Below are 22,412 nucleotides of genomic sequence, written 5' to 3' on the forward strand. Positions count from 1 at the left end.
CATTGACTCATTCATTCATTTACTTAATACCTAACATTGAAATCATTGTTGAACACTTAGAATTTTCCAGCTACCTGTGTCCATGCCCACAAGGAATTATAAATCTGAATAACATTCTCTACTCATCAAGAAGTAAAATAATGTAATATACAGATGGCCAACAGATACATGAAAAGATGCTCAACATCGCAAATCATTAGGGAAATGCAAATCAAAACCACAGTGAGATATCATCTCACACCTGTTAGAATGGGTGATTATCAAAAAGACAAGAAATAACCAGTGTTGGCAAGGATATGGAGAAAAGGGAACCCTTGTGCACCATTGGTGGAAATGTGTATTGGTGCAGTCACTGTGGAAAACAGTATGGAGGTTCCTCAAAAAATTAATAATAGAACTACCATATGATCTAGCAGTTCCACTTCTGGTGTTTATATGAAGAAAACAAAAACATTAACTCAAAAAGATATATGCACCCACAGTTCATTACAGCATTATTTACAATAGCCAAGATATAGAAACAACCTAAGTGTCCACTGAAGGATAAAGAAGATGTGGTATATATATATACATTGGAATACTATTCAGCGTTAAAAAGAATGAAATCTTGCTATTTGCAACAAAACGGATTACGGTAAGCGAAGTCAGTCAGATAGAGGAAAATACTGTATGATCTCACTTATATGTTAAATCTGAAAAAAAAAAAATCTCATGGATAACAGAGAATGGATTGGTGGTTGCCAGAGGTGGGGGTGAGGGGTTGGATAAAATAGGTGAAGGGGGTCAAAAGGTACAAGCTTCCAGTTATAAAATAAATAATTCGTGGGGATGTAATGTACAGCATGGTGACTACAGTTAATAATACTGTATTGCATATTTGAAAGCTGCTAGGAGAGATCTTAAAAGTTCTCATCAGAAGAAAGATATTTTTTAACTATGTATGGTGATGAACGTTAACTAGACTTATTGTGGTGATCATTTTGCAATATATACAAATATCAAATCATTATGTTGTACACCTGAAGCTAATATAATGTTATATGTCAATTGCACCTCAATTAACATGTTTTTAAAAAGAAGTAAAATAATGCTGATATTTATTCAGCCATTGGTTCTCTTTGGAAGAACCATTGCTTTTGACTGTAAGAAAACTATATGGGGAGGATTAAAAAGCCTGCAGCTTCTACAACTAAAACCAGGAGCTCAAACAATGTCCTTGAGCTCCCCATCTCTCCTTCCACCTCTCAGCTCCGCTTCTTTCCACATTCGGCCTCAGTCTCTCCTACAGCAGAAACCTTCACAATAGCTTCCAGCAGCTGGTGCTTACAATATCCATATAGCTTGCACCTCAGAGGAAGACTCTTGTGACTTTCCTGATAGCTCCAAGAAAAAAGCTCTGGTTTGGGTCATGTGCCTGCCTCTGAACCAATCACTGTAGCCAAGGACAGGTAATTGTCTGATTGGCCTGACTTGGGGCTGGGGTAAGCTAAGCCCCACCCAAACAATGTGGAAAGGGGGAATCAAAAAGCTGTGTGCCATCAATAGTCAGGCTGATTGAGGGAAAGGAGGTAGATGAGGAATAGCAGCTTTGATAAGGAAAAGGCAGCCAGGGGGAGTCCACCAGTCTAGGGCTGTAGGAATTAAAAGGAAGCAGCCCAGGCCCTGAAAATCGATCTCAGATCTGAATGACAAAATCATTGTGGTTCCATAGCAGCCTTAAGCACCACACACTTTAAATTCACAGATAGTCTCGCGGGGCATCTAATGTGGGGGCCGGAGCAAAGCTGTGGACCACTGCGGGCAGCCACAGGGATGCATCAAGCAGCCTTTCTTGAAGTTGACAGATGCAATCTTCTCTTTTGCTTCAGACCCTGAGTCCTAACCACTATTTGCCACCACCTAAGCCGTTGATTGCTTCTCAGAATTTTCCCCTGTCCAACACATCTGAAGGAAATGATACATTTCTATCTGTAAAGTGGCTATTGGTAATTTTGGAGGGAGAAGATGGTGTGATTTTTCAGAGGGAAAAGGCATGCCCCAGGCTGCCGTGGCAGAGATATAAGGATGCTGAGGAGAGCGAAGAGAGAATTAAACTTTTTAAAAGACCCCTAGGTGATTCTGCTACGCCCAATGAGAAAGGCATTCCTCCCTCTCTTCTATGTTGCAATTGAGAATCAATATTGTTCTAAATGCAGAATATTAACCCTGTGGGTCATCTCTCCTTACACTACCCACCTACTCGTGGCAACTGCCAATAATGTAGCCACTTGTAACACAATCCGATCCCAATATGTCCAACATATCTCATGGGGGCACTTGCAAACATAATGTTAAATTTCTTAACATTGTGCCTGCCATCTGACCCAGTAAGTCCACTTCTGGGAATTAACTCTAAAAGAAATGGAAATAATTCCATTATTATCCACAGAAAGCGCTTTATAGACAAGATTTTCATTAAGGATTTACATAAAATAATGAAAAAATGAAGTAAACTAAATTGCTAGGAAGAAAATGATGATAGCTGCTAACACTGATTAAACACTAACGGTGCATCAGGCCTTGTGCTCATCAACTCATCTAATGGGTTTAATTCTCACAACTGGCCAGTGAGGTTGGTGTTATTTTTATTTTATATATTTATTATTTTACAATTAGGAATTCAAGGCACATTGTGGCAAATACAGATTTCAGTGATGTGTAGTGATTCAAGGTAATAATTATGAAGAGCTTGTAATAACATAGAAAAATTAGTAGGTGGCAATATTAAGTGGAAAAGTAAATAGACATTATAATATCAATTGTATAAAATAGGTACTAAAAAGGACTTGAAAACATATTAAAATATTACCAATGGCTGCCCTTGGATGGTGAATTACCTTCTATGTAATTTTCTATATTCGCTGAACTGTCTATAATGAGCATGATTGATTTTTAATATTAGGAAAAATAAAACAAATTGTTGAAAAGTTAACTTCACGTACACTAAAGCATTACAGTGGATATACCTGGGTGAGTGGAATTGTGGGGTTTTTTCTTCTTTGTGGTTTCTTCTTTTCTGGCAATAAATATTCATTGTTTTGGTGAAAAGGGGAAGAATAATAAAAGAAACGTATTTAAAGAATAAAAAGAACGAAAAAATGTTACTTAGACTCTCTAAATCCGATAATTCATTCAAAGCATGTAGAGTTTCCTTCCCTACCCCCTTTGCCACCCAATTCTTTGTAACTTAAAGTAATAAACCATCATCACTTTTTGCCTCATAGAAAGTCATCCCCGTTGCAGCACTGTAAGCCACAAACAGCAGGAAGTCACATTCACTGAGCTGTGCATTTGCAAAATGCATGAAGTCAGGAGTCTGTGTGAGCAATAGCCCTGGTCTGCAGAAATGTTTTACCAGTGCATCATAAATGTGAGTAGCATAGCTGAGGACAAAGAAACTTTCCAGTCTCTTGAAAGAGAAGAGTATTCAACTTTCAGAAGCCAACAACATAGAGAATTTAAAAGATTCGAGAAATAAGAATCTTCCGTAAGATCGCCCCATCCCTAGCCCGTGAGGTGCAATTTCTGTGGCACAGGAAAGGGCAGATCCTGGGGTCACACAGTCATTTAAACCACCAAGAAACAGGTAAATCTTCCTCCCACACTCCCTCCCCAATACGATCACCTTAGCCGGAGCCCTGGTCCTCTCTCACCTGAATTATTGCTATGTGCTCTTTACTAGTCTCAAAACTTCCACTCTTTCCTCTCTCTAACCTCTGCTTCACAGAAAAGCCAAAGTGATTATTTAAAATCGTAAATAAGACCATTTCCCGCCTCTGCTTAAACCTTTGAGGACTGTCCCATTCCATGGCCAATAAAATGCAAATTCTTGTCCCTGGTCTAGGAAATCCTGCAGGGGCAGAGCTGCCTTCTCTCCACCCTCATCCTGGGCCACTCTGTTTTCACCAGCTTCCCTGTCTCCCTACCGGGGTCCTTCTGGTTCCTCGAGTATGCCAAGCTTTTTCCCACTACAGAGCCTTCAAACCAGCTGTGGCCTTTGCTGGAGGAACTCTGCCTTCTCTTTTCATAGTTTCAGCTAAATGCCAGCTCTTTTGAAAGGCCTTCTGACCACCCAGTCTAAGCAGCTCTCCTCCTCCTGACCCTGCCCCCAATATTCTCTACCATTGCATCCAACCATTTCCTTCATAGCACTTGTTATAATCTGTAACTATGCATTTTTACCTTTGTTTACTTATTTATTGTCTGCCGTCCAGAAGGCAAGTCCCATATTTAGTTTACTTACCATTCATTGTATTACTTCCCAATGTGACTCTAGAATAATGCCTGGCACCTAGTAGGTCCCCCGCCCCCCGCCAAAAAAAAAACCCTTGTTGAATGAATGAATGAACTCAGTTCTACTGTTTATTCATTATGTGTCCTTGAATAGTTTACTTAGCCTCTCTAGGACTCAGTTTCTTCATCTGTACAATGAGAATACTAGTTACCTATCTATGGAAAAATGCTTGTAAAATGTCTGGCACAGTACCATGCAGAGCAGGCTCTCCTGAAATTATGGCTCTCGTGATCAATGTTATGGGCTGGGCAGTTAATAGAAATTCCACTTTATCTTATGAACTGATAGGCAAAACTTGTTCTTCTAATTGGTGATGTTGTAAAAAAAAAAAAAAAAAAGCACAGTGCCAGGCACAGAATGGATACTTGATAAATATCTGATCAATGAATCAATTGTAAGCTAAAAACTTAAAATTCTAACCTTTAAAAAGTTGGGGCCGGGGGCTGGCCCCGTGGCCGAGTGGTTAAGTTCGTGCGCTCCGCTGCAGGCGGCCCAGTGTTTCGTTGGTTCGAATCCTGGGCGCGGACATGGCACTGCTCATCAGACCACGCTGAGGCAGCGTCCCACATACCACAACTAGAAGAACCCACAACGAAGAATATACAACTATGTACCGGGGGGCTTTGGGGAGAAAAAAGGAAATAATAAAATCTTTTTAAAAAAAAAAAAAAAAAAAAAAAGTTGGGGCCGGCCCAGTGGTGCAGTGGTTAAGTTCGCACGTTCTGCTTCTTGGCGGCCTGGGGTTCGCCGGTTCGGATCCAGGGTGCGGACATGGCACCACGTGGCAAAAGCCATGCTGTGGTAGGTGTCCCACATATAAAATAGAGGAAGATGGGCGTGCATGTTAGCTCAGGGCCAGTCTTCCTCAGCAACAAGAGGAGGATTGGCAGCAGATGTTAGCTCAGGGCTAATCTTCCTCAAAAAAAAAAGTTCACCATATGCACTGTTTATGATTTAAAAAATTGAATACAACTTAGATATCAATCGTTGGGAGGGTAAGTAAACAAGTCTGGTACATCTGTACAATGGAATTGTGTCGCTACATAGATTGGGGTATAAAAACTTTTAGTTTTTGACATCTATAGATGAAAGCACCAAGACATCAGGAAAAGAGGAACCTTAACAATCACCGAGTGGATTGACTTTCAGAAAGCAACAAGTACACCATACTTATATGTCCAGATTGGTTGTGAACCACCTTCAGATTCATAAAGGGAGCCTGGGTAAAACGAGCATTATCTGAAGAATCAAGGCACGGCTCCTGTCATCTTGGCTCTGGCATTAGATAGCTCCTGCCCTTGGGTGGGTCCCTGCCTCTCTCTCAGCCTCATTTTGTAAAATGAAAGGCTTGGACTGGATGATCCCCAAGGTTCTGCTGATTCTGGCCTCCTGAGAGTTTAACATTTCATTTGCTGTTCAGGGGCCTCATTGTCAACCATCATTTCCTAATTAATAATGATGGCTTATCTACGTTGCTTAACCTCATGAAATAATCACTGATACTCTATCTGATGGTGGAGGAACCCAACTGGGGTCTTTAAATGCAGCAAACGAGGGATTACTCTACCACCCTAATTCTTTATAATCCCAAATTCATGTTTGCAATCTAGAGCATAAGATCAAATGACTATCTGTGTAATTTAGACACTCAGATTCAGAAATCTTAAATTTTCCAAGTTGATACTCTACAGGGTAGTAAGTCACCAGATAAACTGCCAATTCTTACCAGTGACATTACATAATAATCTTATTACCGCTAATACAGTAACAATTAGCAAGAACTCAAACCATGACCTGTAACTTGTAACAGTATAGAATGGTACTAAGAATGCAGCTTCAATGTCAGCTAGGCTTGGGTTCAAAACCCAGGTCAACCCTAAGTTGCTGTAAGATCTTGGGAAAGTCCCTTATCTCCATGAGCTTCTGTTTCCTGCAGAATGAGAATGTCTCCTTCAAAGGGCTGTTGGGATTATATTAAAAGACATATATAGGCACCAGCCTTATTGCCTGGCATGCAGTTTCCTTTTCCTATTGAAAACTGGGTTCTTCTATGGTTTCCATTTATGGGAAGGTGGATGGAAGCTCAGAGTAATGGTGGCCCTATCCCTGCCACAAGCCAACTCCAGAGCCCAATGCCTGAGACGTCAGAATTTCCTGGTTCTAAATCTTAGTGTAGGTCCACCATTGGTTCACATTCACGCCTCATGAAGAGTCATTCATCTTTCTAACATTTCTGAGCACTTAACTCTACTCCAATCACTAATCTGGCTGCTGGGGACTGAAATAGGAGTAAGATACATTACTTTAATGAAGTTACAGGCCAGTGAGGGAACAGTAAAAAAAAAAAACAAACAAGAAAATAAAAACCACATACACACTCCCCAAAAATGCAGCATGATAGATTATATAAATGGCAGTATGATGAGTATCTGAGAGCATTAAATCTTTCTTGAGTATTTGAAAAAGGCCTCATGGAAGAAGGACATTAAACTGCTCTTTTGAGGATAAATAAGAATTCACTATAAAGAGAAAGGAATTCTAGGCAGAGAAATAGTATTCTCAAGGCCACAAAAGCTCTAGTCACTAAAATCGAGTGGGAGTAGTATAGAGTGACATGTAGAATGCTGGGAAGTAAAACTGGAAAGTCGTGTATGTTGAGGCAGACTATGTCCTTAAAATAATTACTCTGAGAGTAGGGTATTTCCAGAATAGGAGCAGAAAGAAGGAATTACACCAGATAATTGCATTAATCTAGGCCAAGTGAAAGGTCTGAACTTCAGCACTGGCAGTGGGAATGGAGAAGGAAAAATGGACTCAAGAATCATTTAAGAGAGAGAACAAAAAGGATTTGTATCTGACTATAGTATTTTCTTCTTTTGCTGAACTGACCCGCTGATATTTATGGCCATGTCTTAATCATCTTTGTCTCTCCTGTTATGGCAGAGGATCCAGCAGTGGTACACAGTCAATGGTAAGGAAATGTCTACTGAATGAATGGTGCAGGGTGAAGGAGAAGGAATTGTCGAGGATGGCTGCAGATTTTTTAGCTTGCATATATGGATGGTTGATTGAACGAAAAGAGTAAAATACAAGAGGAAGAACAGCTTAGGGTAGAGAAAGGACTTGAGTCCAGTTTAGGACATGTATGCGGTAACTGTTACAACCCACAGGTGGATATCTAGGGTTGAGGCTCTAGAGAGAAGTATGGACTAGAAAATTGGTTTGAGAATTATGGGAGAGGGACATGCTCAGAGAACGGGGCAGAGAGATCAGACCTCCCATGAACAGATGGAAATTTGAGCCTCTCTTACTAGACTTTCCAAGCTCTCCTCGTTTTTTTACTATCTACCTGTGCTCTTCTTTCTCCCCTCATCAGGGCACCAGCTCAACCCTCCCTGGGTGACAACAGACTCAGATTCCCCATGTGGATCTCAGGGGAAATAACCCAATTGATTCTGCAAGGCTTTTATAACTCCTTCTTCTTGCTCATGATCCAGTCATCATAAAGTCTGGATATGAAAGAAGACTTACATATGTACTTCCACCACTCCTCTCCATCCTTAGCACTACCACAGTTTTCCCGTGGATTAAGAAACTCACAAGGGGTAACATCAGAAAGAGAACTGGGAATCCCAGTTCCACAACAGTAGAAATCATAACTTGTCCAGAAAAGCAAAATATACACTCTAAAAATTCCTATACAGAAGCAGGAAAACTGATGTTTAACGGCAACAGCAATAAAAGGGTAATAGATCATCAATGGCCCACTACTCCACTCTCCTTGATCAATCAAAAATCAGGGGCTGGCCCCATGGCCAAGTGGTTAAGTTCACGCACTCTGCTGCGGCGGCCCAGGGTTTTGCCAGTTCGGATGCTGGGTGCGGACATGGCACCACTTGTCAAGCCATGCTGAGGCGGCGTCCCACATGCCACAACTAGAAGGACTCACAACTAAAAATACACAGCTATGTTCTGGGGGGATTTGGGGAGAAAAAGGAAAAATAAAATCTTTTAAAAAAAAATTAGCCTCCCACTTCAAGCACTCTCAGAGATCTTGACTTTAATATAAAAAGTGAGATGATTTAACATTGTTAATTATAGGTGCCCATGTGATTATCTAGCTCATAAAAATAATATGACGTTAGATTTAGAAGAGGCCATTTTATTTCAGCAAAAATCATATTACTTTAATAAATCTATTCTACTGCACCTCAAACCCTCCCTTGCTGGCAAAGAAAAGGCACGGGTGCTTATCTCTAATTCTGTTGGACAAACCTAGACACAGTTACCAAACAGTGGTCTAAAGTTGCGTATCAAAACAGCACAAGATTAATATCTCAGAACTCAGTTCATGGGCTGAACAGTTCACGACCTCACCTGCTAGGCCAGGCTGCCTTCAGAATTCCAGTGTTCCTAAGCAACTACCATCCCATAAAAGTCATCTTAAGAGAGTCTTTTAATTAGAAGACAGAAGAAAAAGACCCTTTAATAATCTTAAAGAAAGGGAATCTAGGGGGGGCTGGCCCCATGGCCTAGTGGATAAGTTCAGCACACTCCGCCTCGGCAGCCCTGGCTCGGTTCCTGGGCACAGACCTACACCACTCGTCAGTGGCCACAGAGGCGACCCTCATACAAAATAGAGGAAGATTGGCACAGATGTTAGCTCAGGGTGAATCTTCCAGGTAGTCTAAACATCGATGATTAGGAAAGCAGGACCCAGCCAGGTTAAGTGATTTGCCCAAGGTCATACAGATATTGAGAAACAGAGCTAGGTGTAGGCACAGAACTTTTAACGCATTTTGCAAAAATTGTGGCTCTTGCTATTTTTATAAAAATCATAATAACGCTTAACATTTATTAAGTATGTATAAGTATATATTAAATTGCTAAACACTTGTTCTAAGGATTTCTATGCATTAATTTATTGAATTCTGTGATTATACTCATTTTATTGATGAAGATACTGAGTATTACAATAGGGTAAAAATTTGCTTAAAGCCGCATAGCTAGTTAAATAAAGGAGCCAGACTTTGAATCCAGGCCTATATGATTAAGTCCAAGTTCTTCACCACTATACAATGCTGCCCAAAATGTCACAGAATTTCAGAATTGGAAGGAACCTTATTGATGATCCTTCTCAATCCCCTACTGCATCCGTCAACGATCCGGCACTTCTCTGATACATGACGATCCAACCTTTGCTTGAACCCCCAGTGGTAGAAAATTTACTGTCTAGGGAGGTACCTCGTGTTATTTTAGGGCAATTGAAATGCATTTCCCTGAGCCTTCTACTCACTGGTGCAAGTTCTGAATAATAATGGAACAGTGTCCCTGAAGGACTTTAGAAGGAACCGGGAAGGAAAGAGACAGCAAATCCAAGGACAGCAAGTTCAACTTATGTGGTTAATATGCAAACAGACACAACTGTTCTAAGTTGTATTTCTCTCTGATCTCATGGAGATAATAATCCAGCAATAATTCAAAGGAGGTATTCCAACGTGTAATGATAACTGAAATCCTCAGAACCAGAAAGTAAATCTCAGCCATTTCCTGGGCCATGAACAATTCACAAACCCTTAAGGCACATCCAGGGGCAGGTGGAGCCTTTCTCAGCAGTGGGTGTCCGTAACAGCTTTCTAGTCACTTTCTGAAGAGAATGCATGGATACAGCCTCCAAAATTCACCAACTGGTAGTGGGTATTTTTTGAAAGCCATCTTGCTTAATTTGAAAGTTAAGTGAAACCTGCTGATGGAAGGGTGAAGACCCTCTCGTGGTTCACAATTACAAGATCCAACTCACACCCCACATCTCATTGTTTCCTTAGGTTCCTTCTTTAGTGTCCTTAATGTGCCCATGACGGGGCTTAGAACAACGCTCGGAGTGTGTAGAAATGTGTAATAGCACATAACAGACCTAATAACACTGGGGTTGGGAATGAAAATTAGTCTTCCTCCAGTTTGAGTTTGAGGCTCTTTGAAGCGTTTTATGTAGAAGAGAATACCTGCTAGGCTGTTAAAGGTAAACGGATTCCTTAATGGTTACAGAGTTTCTGTTTGGGGATAGTAAAGTTATGGGAATAGTTGTGATTGTTGCACAACATTGTGAATGCCATCAATGCCACTGAATTGTATTCTTAAATGGTTAAAATGACAAATTTACGTTATATATATTTTACCACAACTAAAAAAAAAATAAAAGGGGCCAGCCCCGTAGCCTAGTGGTTAAGTTCGGTACACTCTGCTTCAGTGGCCCGGGTTTGGTTCCTGGGTGGGGACCTACACCACTCATGGGTGGCATGCTGTGGTGGTGACCCACATACCAAGTAGAGGAAGACTGGCACAGACGTTGGTTCAGGGCATATCTTCTTCAAGCAAAAAGAGGAAGATTGGCAACAGATCTTAGCTCAGGGCGAATCTGGCTCAGCAAAAAAAAAAAAGAAAGAAAATTTACAATGCAATGTACCAAAAATCATTGAAGTATATACTTTAAGGGGGTGAATTATATAGTTTGTGAATTACATCTCAATAAAGCTACTAAAAAAATGAAACCTCAAATATTTAGTCCCAGAACTTCATTTTATACTTGAAGAAACAGAGGCCCAGAGAGGTAAATGGACTCTACAAAGTTTTTACATGTTTTTTTCATGTTAAAAGATACTTCATTTTAATTTTACATTATGTGTGCTTTACCACAAAAAAAATATTTCATTTTGCATTTTGTAACAGAGAGACTTGTAGAAATTCACTGCATCTTAATAAATCTTAATGAATAAAATTGTAAAATATGATTGACTTATTAAGATTGTTTTGATCCCCAGACTGCTGGAAGATGTCTGAAATGAGAAATATCTCAATAACTCCTCTTTAATAATAAGCTGTAAGACCACTTGAACTCCAAGACAAAAGAGAGAAATTGCAGTTTCCTAAGAGGAAAACATGCCCACTTACCCCCTGACTGACACTTCAAAGAGAACCCTGAGGCCTTTGGCCTTCAAGCCTATGTGAGATGAGTGTCAATGGTCCCCAGATGGTTTTAACCAAAAGGAGGCCAATCACATCCCATGATCAACCTACACAGCAATGGCCAGTCAGAAAATAAAGAGCTTATGAACCAAGTGAAGAGCTGAGAAAACGTCCTCAATAATTAAAGCTAAGAAAAGAAATATCACGTAGGAAAATAAACTGGAAAGTTTAGCAAAAATTCCTGAGCTGTTTGACTAGCTTAATAATTCTCAGCAGTGGTGTCCCAGTATACTGAGGTGTAGAAGTTGGTTGAGAGATGCCTCACTGTTATTAAGAATTAAGATACCAATGTTTGAAAATCATTTCTTTTTTTAAAAAAAAAGTAAAAAATTCCTGTGTAACCCACATAAAGCTAAGTCACCTCATGGCCCAGTCTTGACATAAAGTTGCATTCAACAATCCAAAATAGACACAACAGAATGAAAGTGTATATTTGTCTTTACTCCCTCCCCAAACCCAAATAAATTGACATTAAAGGAATTTAAAAGTTTTTTTTTTTAAAAAACCCATAAGAATAAAGACAATGGGAAAGACTAAGGATGAAAGAGACCATTGAATTTTTGGAGGCTAAAAAGCAAATAGAGGGGCCAGCCCGGTGGCACAGTGGTTAAGTGCACACGTTCCACTTTGGTGGCCCAGGGTTTGCTGGTTCGGATCCCAGGTGTGGACATGGCACCGCTTGGCACACAATGCTGTGGCAGGCGTCCCACATATAAAGTAGAGGAAGGGCCAGTCTTCCTCAGCAAAAAGAGGAGGATTGGCAGCAGTTAGCTCAGGGCTAATCTTCCTCAAAAAAAAAAAAAAGCAAATAGAGTGCTTTTTCCTCAGTGACTTAGCAAACCAGGGGAAATTACAAAGATACTTAAGAGAGGGATATTGATAACATATGAACTTATTTTTCTAATAATTTCTTTTTCCCAGAAAGCCTCAGGACTTGGAAACATCAGGAATGGCAGTAGGGATTGGTTCTAAACCTGTATGCAACTTTCACTTCCTCTTAGGATGCAAAAAGCTGCAAAAGAAGAGGATTTCCCACCCTTTGAAAAAAGCCAGATAATCTTTGAAAAAGATTACACTTTTTGAGTGCATCAAAAAGCTCAGGTCACAAGGCAATGGTGTAACACAAATTCCAAATAAATTCCTCTAAGCAGAAGTAAGACACAAACTATTTGCTTTTGACAGAGAATAGAAAAAAGTGGTAGTTGCAGTAAAAAGAAATCAACTAAAATGTTAATGAACTGTAAAGGGCAAGTGGAGGGGGTAACGTGTCAGCTTAGACTCGCTGGTGGTCCCAGACACAAAGGGAGTATGTCTCTTCTTCATGGGCCTGTACTGGGTTGTGATGTTAATCAGCTCTTTCAATCTGAAAACTTGTTCTTCAGGTCTGGAAATTTTTCTTCTAGTATGTCTTTTATATTTTTCTTCCATCCGTTTTCTCTGTTTGCTTATCCTGGATGTCAGACTTCTTGGACTGATTCCCTGACTTTATCATTTTTCTATTTTCTATTTCTTTCCTTTCTTTTCTATTCTACTCTCAAAGGATTTTTTCAATTTTGTCTTCCATATTTTCCATTGAATTTTCAATTTCAGTCTGCAGGAAAGAGTTAACATAACAGGCCTGATGTTGCTATCTCTAGGAGGTTTTGAGGACTCTGGTATGTACGCTGTGCTACTAAGTAACAAGGTTGTTCTGTGTGCCTGGGGCACTGAATTCTGTTCTATCAGCCCGCCTAGACTGTTTGGGATGAACACCTGCCTTCCATCCAAGAGTGTGGAACTTTGGTAATTATGGCTGGTTGCACTGGCAAAGAGTGCCTGAATGACCAACAATAAAAACCCTGGACTCTGAGACTTAAGAGAGCTTATCTGGGCAGAAACACTGCACACGTTCCTACATGTCACTGCTGAAGGCCAAAGCATGTTCTGTGTGACAACTCCATGCTACCCAGGGGGAAAACTTTGGGAGCCTGCACTGGACTGCTCCAGACTCTGCCTGACGTGTTTTTCCCTGGCTGATCGTGCTGTGTATCCTTTTGCTATAATAAACAATAGCCATTATTACAACTGCCTCTTGAGTCTGAGTCCTCCAAGAATGAGTGGGTAGTCGTGGGAACCCCCAAAACTTTCCGCTACCATATTTTTTTATTCCTGTGTGTTCTGTTTTGTTCTCTAATTGTACTTCTTTTTAAAAAACATAGCACTCCACTCTTGCTTAAGGGAGGCAATATATCCTCTTCCCTCTTGGAGAATTTTAATTCTAAATTTTGTAGGCATTGCTCCATACAGTGTCTTTTTTCCCCTCTACTTGGCTTGGTGTCTCTTTTTAACGTTGGAGGTGCTCCTTAAATATTCTGTGATACTTGATTGTCCATTTATAGTTAACGATAGGGAACTAAAATCTGATGGATGCTGTGTTTGCATGGCCAAGGCTTGTTAAATGGTGGACTTGACTGCTGGGCAAGCTGGCTTTCCTCACAAACCTTTCACCTGGAAACAGTTTCTCCAGAGAAGAATCCTTTCATTCTCTCCTTGTGAAATACACGCAGTGCTGCTGGATTTCTGTGAGTAGAGTAGGCAGTGGTTTTCAAACTTTAGTGCACATCTGGAGATATGTATATGGGCCTCTTGCTCTGGGGCCAGTAAGTATTTGGGGTGGGGCTAAGTGTCTGCCCCCAGACTCCTAGCTCTTGATATGCAGACCTTGCCTGCTTGCTCCAGGGCAGCCATTCCACCCCAATATGGCACAGACCCCTGTCTCCTTCTCGTGGCCCCGGGGACTGTCTGCTTTCTGTTCTCTTTAGAGGCTGTCTGCCCCCTCTCTAGGGCTGTCTCCCACTCTCACCCCTGTCAGACAGGTTATGGAACAGAATGCAGCCTCCTTTGCTTCCCGCCTTCTCTGCTTACCCCAAATAAGCCCCATTTTACATAAGTATACTGCTAATCAAGTGAAGGAAACAGAAGAATGGCAAAAATAACAAATGTGAGAGCAGGACAGAGGTTTCTGAACTCCTACAAAGTTCTGGAAATTGTTGCCCTGATGTATGGGTCCTAATTCTCCCGGCCCCACCCCCATCTTCCACCTCCTCTACCCCATACATACTATACTGTAAACATAAAAGTTAAAAAAATAATAATAATAACCTTTTTTTCTTATTGCACAAATAATATAACGTTATAGAAGAAAATTACAGATAACATTCCCCGTTCCCCACCATACACCCCTGCTCAAATGGAAATTTAAGTCATCCATACTCCCTCCACCCACTAACGTGAATATTTTGGGGTATTTGTTTCCAAGGTTTCTTCTCTTCGAGAGTGTTGACTCACCCACATATATAAAACATATTTTGCAAAACTGGGATTGTCCTGTGCATAGATTTTGTCACTGCCCTTTTTATTTAATAAATTACAGGCATCTGCCTAGGTAAATAAATATAATTCACAAGTCCATTTTCATTACATAGATTTACCATAATTTATTTAACTAATATATTGATGGACATTTAGGTTGTTTTCAATTGTATGCTGTTATAAATATTTCAGGAGTTAGCATACTTCCATAAATGTCTGCACATTTGTCTGACGTTAACGTTAGGCATGGGAGTCTAGGGAAATCTAAGACAAGGTGTACTGATTTATACCCAGTCAACAGTGGCTCCTTTTGCTGTGTCACTGCTAACCCTGCATATGAGTACCCTTTTAAGTTTTTGATCACCTGCTAGGCAAAAATTACATTTTATTTGATATTTCTTTGATATTGATTACGTTTCCATGAGTCTATTGGTCATCAGTTTTTCCTTGTGATTTGCTTCTTCTTGTCCATTTTTCTGTTAGGATGTTCAGCTTATTTTTTTCCTTTGTAACAGTTCTTCGTGTACTAAATATATTAACTTTTAGCCTGAAATATACATTGTGATTTTTTCCCAGTTTACTATTTGTCTTTTTATATGCTTATGGTACACTTGGACAGTTAGAAGATACAGACTTTTCCTAGACAAGGCTTCCATCTTTCCCTTTATGGGTTCTGCCTGTGGTGGGGATTCTTTAAAAAGGCCTTCACTCCCTCCCACCCCTGCTAAATATTTACCATTATTTCCTTCTACTACTTTTATCCTTTTGTTTGTTTACATTTAAATCTTTAATTCATCTTAATTTATTCTAGTATGTGGTGTGTGTATTAGTCAAGGTTCTCCAGAGAAACAGGAGCAATAGGGTGTGTGTGTATACATATATGTATATTTAGGGAGAGAGAGAGTGATTTATTTTAAGGACTTGGCTCATGTGATTGTGGGGGCTGGCAAGCCCAAAACTGCAGAGCAGGCTGGCACCCGGAGACCCAGGGGACAGTTGACATTGCAGCTTGGGGCTGTCTGCTGGCCGAATTCCCTCTTCCTCCAGGGCCCTCAATCTTTTTTCTCCTAAGGCTATCAAGTGATTGGATGAAGTCCTCCCACATTATGGAGGGTAATCTGCTTTACTCCAAGTCTATTGATTTAAATGTTAACCTCACCTAAAAAATACCTTCACAGAGACATCTAGAGTGGTGGTTGACCAAATATCTGGGTACTGTGGCCCAGCCAAGCTGACACATAAAATCAACCATCACAGTGTGAGTCAGGGATCCAACATCTGTTACCAATCTTCTTTTATTTCTTCTTCTTCTTCTTCTCCCCAAAGCCCCCCAGTACATAGTTGTATATTCTAGTTGTGAGTGCCTCTGGTTGTGCTATGTGGGATGCTGCCTCAGCATGGCCTGATGAGTGGTGCCATGTCGGTGCCCAGGATCCAAACCAGTGAAACCCTGGGCCACCACAGCAGAGCGTGCGAACTTAACCACTCAGCCACGGGGCCGACCCTAGGTTTCCTGAAAGTGGGCTCCACGAAGCCCTGATTCCTTCATATACTCTTCCTTTATTCCCAGGGAGCTAAAAGCAGGTGTTCAATAAATTTCCTTCTCTCTCTGAGCCCAGCCTTCCCTTCTCTAGAACCTAGAGATGCCTTTTCAGGCTGCTAGACCTCAAATGACAAATAGAGAAGAGTTAGGGGTGTGATCCGGTGTCCTCTTCTCTCCAAAAGTGGGAAGCTTGAGCCACAGCAGATAAAAGGCTTGCCCCACGCTGATATCAACAGGGATCTATGCCCACGACACTGGCCCTGTAGAAATGGCCACAAACACGTTAAGTTTCTATTTATCTTCACACTCTAGCGCTTGTTTCTCAATCACAAAGCAGGATGCAAGAGCTGTAGAGCTTCCTAGCCAGGACATTGTGAAGACATAGGGGCCACAGTGAAAAGTTCTGCCTAAACATATGAAGTATTATTAATAAGCGCTAGCCATTAACTATCAGAGTTTCAGATCTTTCATAAACAGGCCAGAGTGTCATATAATAAGGATTATAAGCTTCTAAGTGCTTCACACTTGCTTTGTGATCAAAACGGGAAAGTCTCTACGTATAAACCATTATTAAATTCAGATGCCCCTTTAAAGGTGATTAGTCAGGTCTGAGTTTCCTTCAGACTCTATGATCACACTGAAGATTCACACCGTGGTTTGTCTGCTCCAGAACTCCAGGCTTTTGCCCTGCTGGCTTGGCAGGAATTTGCATGTGAGGCCAGTCCTAGCTCTGAGTGTGAAGGATCAGAAGTGGAGTATCATCTTTTGGATTTTGGAGAGTGCTAAATGCCAACTCCTATTACAAGGGGACAGAATGGACTCCGGGACATTGGTAGCATGCCAGGCTGCCAGTCTTCTAGTCAGGCAAGTCAGCCAACCTGCAACAAACACTGCCTGGTCTTGCTATTTAGAACTGAATAATTGGCACAGACATAAATGCCTGCTGACTTGCATTTGGTGGCCCATTTGAATTTTAATTCTTTCATTATACCACAGAGCGTCCTTTTTAAAGGCCCAGATCTTTCCATAATAATCAGACCCTTCCTAGAGTACCAGGAAGGCTGAATTATTCTTCATGTCTCCTAATCTTGTTGCATTTAAATAAGGTGATATTTACTTTCTGAGTCAACTAGAAGAAAAGAGATGAGTAAGGCTCAACTCCCTTTTCAAAAGTGCAGACAACAGTTCTACAAATGCCTCCTGCTGTCTGAGTGGCATAGATGTGCCTTCTTGAATGCCACAGGAAGGGAGCCTTGAAAAATGGGACTTTTGGTGTGTGCTTCCCAGTGGATTAAGGCACTAACGGCCCTGGGAGGCTCTGTAAAGTTGTGGCAGTGTGGTTTGTGCGTGCCATGATAAAGGGTTCTATTACTGTGTCAGTGCCTTTATAAGCCCTTATTGAGACAGCAGGTGATTAGAGAGGAAAGGAATCCTCTTCAGTGTATTTTCTTTAAATCCTTTGGAAAGCTGGATCTAAGGAGCCAGGCTACAGAGAAATGTAATTGTGATTCTCAGCAGGCTGAGACTCAGTAACAGAGAGCCAGAATAATGGGTTTTATATGAGGCATTTATTCATTCATTCATTTTTTATTCATTAATTCCTTTACTGAGTGCCTGTTATGTATGAGGCTCTGGGTAGGATCCAGTCCCTGTCCTCAATGAGCTGAAAGTGTCTTATGGGGAGCAGTTGGTGGGAGTAGAGAGCAGAGGGGTGGGAGTAGAGAGCAGAGGTCATGGGAGATAGACAAGGAAATAGGTTATTAATACAGTGTGATAACTACTAAAACAGCGGTGGGTACAAGTACCAAAATTCAGGCGGGAAGAATTTATTAGGAATGGTGCCAGAGTAGGGTAGAAAGAGAAGGAAAGGCTTTACAGTGGACAGGAAGGTTTAGCTGAGTCTTGGATATGAGTAGATGAAGAAGTAGGCAGAAAAGAAGGAAGGGTACTCAAGTCAGATACAGGAAAATGTACAAGATAAAGGGGGCATAAAACAACATGGTGTACGCAGGCTACGGTAGGCTAAACATTGGGAACATGGGGAAGGGGACAGCAAAAATGAGACTACAGAAATAATCAGGGGCCAGATCTACAAGGACTTTCAATAGCATGGAACATATATCCCTAAGACAATGTGTCCAATAAGCTACACTCTGGAACTTGAGGTCACTTGACACAAACCATGGCTACCTACATCTGTCACTTCATTAAGGCCTACGGGCCAAGCAGATCTCCCAAAGAGCCAAGGGTATGGCACATTCATGATTTGATCTGGTATATATGCTAATAAAGTGTGGAGACGCACGGGCCCAGGGCCAATGCCCTGGAGCAGCCACGGGGGACCTGCTTCCTTATGACTATCCATCCACTAATTGGTATCCACTGTATACAGCTACAGAGCCACAACACGATCTCTGTATCACAAGACACATGACTTGCTGTCATCTGAATATTCTGTGCTCACTCCACATCCCTGCTCAGCCATTCTAATGGCCTTAATCAAAAAAGGAAATTAGATTACTCTGGCATGACTTGTTATACTGAAACGCTACTGGCTTAGAGGGATTGCTGCTTAATTTGTAAGCACTCATAAGCTATTAGTAGAATAATCTTTTATGGAATTTTGCCTAGGACTGATGCCAAACTCATGAATTCATAGTTGGTGGAGAGGTGGAGGGAAAAATTAATTGTATTTCTTAAAAATCAGGACATTTGCCATCCTTAGCCCTCCAGTATGATTCCTATTTTCTACGAGTCCCTCAGATTATCAACAGTGGTTCTATGGTCTTACCGGCAAATCTCCCAACAGCTTGTATGGTGATTTGTTTGGTCCAGAAGACATGGACTCTTTTAGGACAGCCCTTACCCCATTTCTCCCCTCTCAGAGGTGTTAGTCCCCTTTATCAGTTTGTCCTAGTCTTTTTAGTCAGAATAGCCTCATCCTTGACAGAAAAGAAATAGCAAAATTGGAGTCATCCATTAACATTTCTGGTTCCTTCTTTTGTTCTGTCTCTTGAACAACTGTTACATGTTCTTGGTGACTCTAATTTATTTTTAAACTTTGGCTGACTCAGCGTATTAACTCTCATATTCTATACATTTTGTTTCAACGTTAAGTATTCCTCAACAATCCCTCGTATGATTCAGACTGAGTTCAAATATTTGATTTCAGGGACCAGCAATTGTCTCTTTGAACTCATCCTCTTCTGCACAATTCCACTTCAATTTGTCTTTTTTGCATTACTTGAATATAAAGATAGATTTAGGGTTGAGAAGACAGATTAGCTCTATAGATCTTCGTCTCTTAATTTACAAGATGCCTTCTAAGGTCCCTTCCAACTGGAAAGTTCTATAGCTCTGGAAAACTGAAGAGAAGGAGAATTAAAATTCATAGAAGACCTAATATAGACTTCGGACTGTGCTAGATGGCTAGGTGACCTCATTTAATGCAGACAACAATCTTATGAGCTGGGCCTATTTGGCAGATAAGGAAGCTGAAGATATTATGGACCTTGTCCAAGGTCACAGAACTATTAATCCTAAATAAGGGGCAGAGTAAGAATTCAAATATTAATCCATCTACATCTTTGATTCTCAACTGGGGAGATTTTTTTCCCCTCAAGGGACCTTTGGCAATGTCTGGAGACATTTTTGGTCATCACACCTAGGAAATTGTTACTGGCATGTAGTGGGTAGAGGCAAGAGATGCTGCTAAACATCCTACAATTCACAGACAGCCCCTACAACAAGGAATTACCTGGCCCAAAATGTCGGTGTGCTGAGGTTGAGAAACCCTCATCTAGATGGCAGCCCCCAGTGATATGCAAATAATCTGTCACTTTTCAAAATCAGGAACTATTAATTAGTCATTGCTGCACACAGTTTTCTATCTAAAGATCCCCGCCACAGAGAAGAACAAACACATATCACCAAAAGGGACATGGCCATTGTCCACGTCTGAGAATTTTGCACTGTAGTCCATAATATGCCACAATTATGTAACAGAAAACAAAATTTTCAAAGGCTTTCCTCCCCGATCTTTGGGTAAAACCGTGGAAGGCTTACCATGCTCATCCTATGGCTTCACTGATGCACCACTCCTATGCCATGAGTATGGGAGTCCCACCTTGAAAAGCATGGCTTTAGATGGTAAGAGGGAATAAACAGTCTATCCGCAAAACTAGCCATCCCCTGAAGGTCTTTGGCAACAAATATTCTAGCTCTGAATGTAAAAGTGTTATACAAGAGAGAGGAGATAAATGAGTAGAATATGAGAAAAGACCTCAAAATCATCTACTTTGACCATTTCAATTTAGAGATGAGGAGGCCAAAGCCCAGAGAGGTCAAGTGGCTTGCCAAAGACACACAGAAAGTAATGGGCAGGTCCAAAGATCATACAGCACTCAATGCTAATCAAAAATTATTCTTAAGCAAATAAACAAATCAGCCCAGACTCGAAGCCCAGTCTTCCAATGCGTAGTCCAGCGTGTAGACCCTGTCCATTGCCTAGGCAATAGCCACTTCCACACACATAGACTTTGTTCAGAGAATAGCCAGATGGCAAAGTACTCGGCGAAGGTAGGTCTCACCCTCCTCCAGGTGATGAATCACCTAAGCCAGTCGTGGTAATCTCATTCCTGTTTGTCAGTGACTGCTTTAGGAGAGGACCCATAACACAGCTGTGGCCAGCAAGACTTTAAAAAGTGACTGCCTTTCTGGAAAGGAGGCCTTTTTTGCTGTTACACCCAATTTCTCATTTTGATAGCACTCTCAAGAGGACACAATGCCTGCAGCTTTCTAGGGCAGCCATTTTGTCAGCCTGAGGCCAAAATTCCAACACACTGTGGATGCAGAATAGAAAGACACAAAAGCCCGGGTCTGTGATAACGCAGAGCTACTTAACCAGACCTGGAACTGCCTACATGTTGTCTTCTTGACATAACAAATATCTGTAAGGTTTAAGGCCCTGCTAATTGGTGATTCTGTTGTTTGCAGCCAAACACATCCTAACCAGTACAGTCCAGTACCTGGTTCCTGGTACCTGCCGCCTCGTAATGGAGTGATTTCAAGAATATCTTCTTGCTCCACTTAATCTTTAAAATTTCAGTTTTGTAAGTTATCCCCACCTCCCTTAGTGACAGTTAATCATTCTCCACTCATTAGGGGTGCAACAGAGGATATGCGATACAGTTCAAACTGGATGAACTATAAGGCTGTGCAAGCAATGAGTTTCTCTCACACCAAGATAGTTTAGGGCAGTTATTAAGGGTGTCAGATTTAGAGTCAGACTGCCAGGGTTCAAATGGCTGCTCTAACCCTGACTAGCTGTGTGCCTTGGGACATCTCAGCTTCCGTTTTCTGACTGGGATAATTATGGGTTAACATTGGGATAATTTGTACAAGAAGTAAATGAAGTATCTGTGTAAAGCACTCAGGAGAGTGCCCGGCCCGAAGTAAAGGCTCACTGTGTATTCGTAACAATGACTGTGCTGCCAGTATATAACCTTTACTTTGCGGTAACTAGCTGCCTATTTAAAATGGAAGGAGGAGGGGCTGGCCCGGTGGCGCAGCAGTTAAGTTCGCACGTTCCGCATCTCAGTGGCCTGGGGTTTGCCGGTTCGGATCCCAGGTGTGGACATGGCACACCATGCTGTGGTAGGCGTCCCACATAAAGTAGAGGAAGATGGGCACGGATGTTAGCTCAGGGCCAGGCTTCCTCAGCAAAAAGAGGAGGACTGGCAGTAGTTAGCTCAGGGCTAATCTTCCTCAAAAAATAAATAAATAAATAAAATGGAACGAGGAGGCTGCTGTCACTTTCAGCCAAACAACCAGGGAGAAGTGGTATTACCGGTCAGGAATTTTAGTTGCAAACAAAACCATCTGGCCTAGTTGAAGCAAAAAAGTGATTTATTAAAGGCTATTAGGAAACTCATAAAATGCCTGAGAGGGCCAAAGATTATGGCCCCAGGAGTAACCCCCAGCTTACAGCACAGAGCTGCCCCAGAGAACACAACTGCCGCCCCACTGGGCAGAGACACCAGCTCACCTCTGAACACAGGCGGGTCTGGAGGTCATCTCTAACAGCCCTGCCTCTGAGCTCTCCAGGAACTGCATCCACCTGTGACCACCACCACCAAAGTGGATTTCGTGGCAACTCTTCTT

This window comes from Equus caballus, chromosome 25 (genome assembly GCF_041296265.1).
Source record: "Equus caballus isolate H_3958 breed thoroughbred chromosome 25, TB-T2T, whole genome shotgun sequence".
NCBI classification, from domain to species: domain Eukaryota; kingdom Metazoa; phylum Chordata; class Mammalia; order Perissodactyla; family Equidae; genus Equus; species Equus caballus.